Here is a 3000-nt window from a genome sequence, read left to right as displayed (position 1 = left end):
TCTTTGAAGTGATTCTACAAAGGAAAAGATATAAGGATAATTATGATATTGAACGGGAAAAAACGACGGAAGGCAAGGTGATCATGAGATTAAAATACATGATAGTATCAGGATAGTTGTTGATAAGAAGATCATGAGTTTAAAAGACAGTGCATTCATGACAGTTCAAGTTTCATTAGATATTATCAGGATAGTTGTTGATATCATCTTGTTCTCTGGAACTTATCCTGGCTAGACCGGAATTATAGTGAAGTTTGCCTTGTTGAGTACCTACTAGGCTTCAATTTTCTTTTTGCACTATATGACTTTATGTCTTCTTCATATTGTTTCTCATCTTTTTGGGTATATAAGCATGTTGTAAAGAAAAAAATTGTTGTGTCATTCTTCAGCAAACTTGAGATGGCAAACAGATAGATATATTTTTTTTCTGGTGAATTTGACCAAAATAGTCTGTCCTAGCTAAGGGTTCATCCAGCTAACATTTGCGCTGTGTAATATAATCCATTACAGCAAATTTAGGCCCAGAGGGGTAGTATGCTATATAGATTAGGCTTGTTGCAACTCTACTGATCACTCCCTACCCTCCGCAGGAGACTCAACTTCACTATCCACTGCACACTGAAAAGTGCTTCCATTTGATGCACCCCCCTGCATATAACTGTTGCCCATTGGTGGTGGATACACAAAGTAACCAGGGTGATGAGCCATTGGAAAAATAGGAGGAAAGTGATAGGGCGTAATGCTGCAGCCTGAAGCTGGATTAACCATTGAACGCCTTAACAACAAAGGCTCCCCTCTCAGGGATCCACGCTCACCACCATCATCCTCACGATAACAATGAAAGTACAAAGTCAAGGGTTCAATGTAGTCATCAAAACCAAACTTGTTCATGGCCCAAAGCACGTCTTCAGCGGTGATGGTCTTGCTCTGCTCACGCTGGCAATGTTTGTTGGCTTCGCCTGTTATGAACTCAGAGACACATTCTTGGATGGTCAACTTGGATTCAAAGGATATCTTGGCATGGGGAGGAAGGATCCTGCGTATGATTCTGATCACGTTTGCTATTGGCATGAATCGGTCTTGCTCCCGAATAGTGCATTCAGAATCTTCTGCATTGGTGGCAATTGCCTGGTTGAGATGAGAAGGTAGTCCCATGCTCATCTCCGTAGCTTAATTTTACACAACAACAAAGCATCAGAGTGAAATGAAAAAGAAGTATTGTATATATCATCAGAATATTCGTCTAATTTCATCAAAATCACATTTTCTATTAACTAACTTTTCAAGTATTGTAATGAGAGTAGTACTACTGTAAGACAGCACTATGAATTTTGGACAATATTCATGTAAACACCAAAAGCACATATTATTCAACAAAAGAGATGGCCGGTGTGAATACAGACCAATTAAATGTGACAGAAAACATTTTATATATAGTTTTTGTCACCAACCTTATTTTGTCTGATCTTCAACCAACCCTCGCATATATCCAATCTTTCCTCTGATCAAAAGGCTTTTTCTTTTACCATAATTGTGATATAGGAATATGACAAAATTTTATTGTAACGGACACTAATCTAGCTACCTATTGTTTTCATATACTCTACATTTGTAGTGCTAGTTGTTCTTAAAGTTATATACTATGCTTCTTAAACTTTGGATAAAGAAATGCTAGCTACATTTTAATTAACTTCTTAAAATCCCTATTTGTTCTGAAGATAAATTTGTTTTGTAGTTTAATTTTATGGCAAAAGCAGAGAGTGCGTGTATATATATAGGAAGATCTCATCATATCTTTAGGCAATTTTTATCCCAAAATTAAAGACTTTAATTTGTGTAATATAGCTAGCTGGTTTTCAAACTTGGTAGCTTAAGAAGGTTAGTTTCTCCCTCTCTTTTTATTGTTCTTTTTGGAGGAGAGACATGCGTAAAAAAGGGGAAGAGAGGACACACTATAAATGATTGCATGTATGCCACTTGTTTTCATTTTGTCTTTAAAGTTTCAAAAGAAAATCAAAAATGGCCATGTCGATCACATTACCATGAATCGATTTATTGATCTTTGATATACAAATAGCTTTGTGAATATATATATGGAAAAAATATGCATATATAGTCCCTAGCTAATTAAAGACGGATGTATAGAACATGATGATACAAAAAGTTAAGAAACGTACACATGTTGCAGCTCACCATTTTTACCAGATCAATAGATATGTATACACACTCACACACACTTAACAGAGCTACATTAGAATAATGAAAAACTCAGAGGAATTTAGGAAAATTATTTGCAGCCCAAATTAACTCTCCTGAACAAAACAATATCCTTTTTGCTATCTTTTTGGGGGCTAGTACTATGTGTGCTTCAGCATATATAAAACTTCATGAATATTCAACATATCCCGTGTATATATTTTCACAAGTGAAGTCTTGAAGAGTGATGTGAATGCAGTCGTACCCCAATCATGTGAAGATAGAGAGATTGTTCTTAATAGAGACGCTCATCTCGAGTAAGCATATCAAATACAAAGATTCACGAATATTCCATGGGGAAGGAAAATGCATTTGTAAAAGTAAAAGAGAAGCTAGGTAGAATACCAGAGGAAAGGGAACGGGCAGGGGTTGGCTGTGGGAGTCTGCGATAGCTATGAAATCATCCATTTCCTGAACCAACACGATTACCATTATCCATCTATCGCTCACTCTCACTCTCTCTCTCTCTCTGTCTCTTTCTCTCTCTCTATATATATATACATACATATATATATATATATATATATATATATATAGGTATAGATATAGATATAGATATAGATATAGATATAGATATAGATATAGATATAGATATAGATATAGATATAGATATAGATATATATAGTATGTGGCTCTTGGAAATTATTAGTGCCCATATTTATAGCTACAATATTTAAGAGAAAGGGACGACAAGTGGCAGCAGGGCATAGTGAACGAGAATAAGGTATTCACCGGGATAAATAG

The 3000-nt window shown here is 35.5% G+C and overlaps 1 pseudogene; it reads right to left on the bottom strand.

Annotated features, from left to right (window-relative positions):
- Positions 1-570: 570 nt before the first annotated feature.
- On the bottom strand, positions 571-2695 carry LOC129875542 (nuclear transcription factor Y subunit B-4-like; annotated as a pseudogene).
- Between the last annotated feature and the right edge of the window lie 305 nt (positions 2696-3000).

The sequence above is a fragment of the Solanum dulcamara genome, chromosome 2 (genome assembly GCF_947179165.1).
Source record: "Solanum dulcamara chromosome 2, daSolDulc1.2, whole genome shotgun sequence".
NCBI lineage: Eukaryota > Viridiplantae > Streptophyta > Magnoliopsida > Solanales > Solanaceae > Solanum > Solanum dulcamara.
This window is presented reverse-complemented; position numbering and strand designations above follow the sequence as displayed.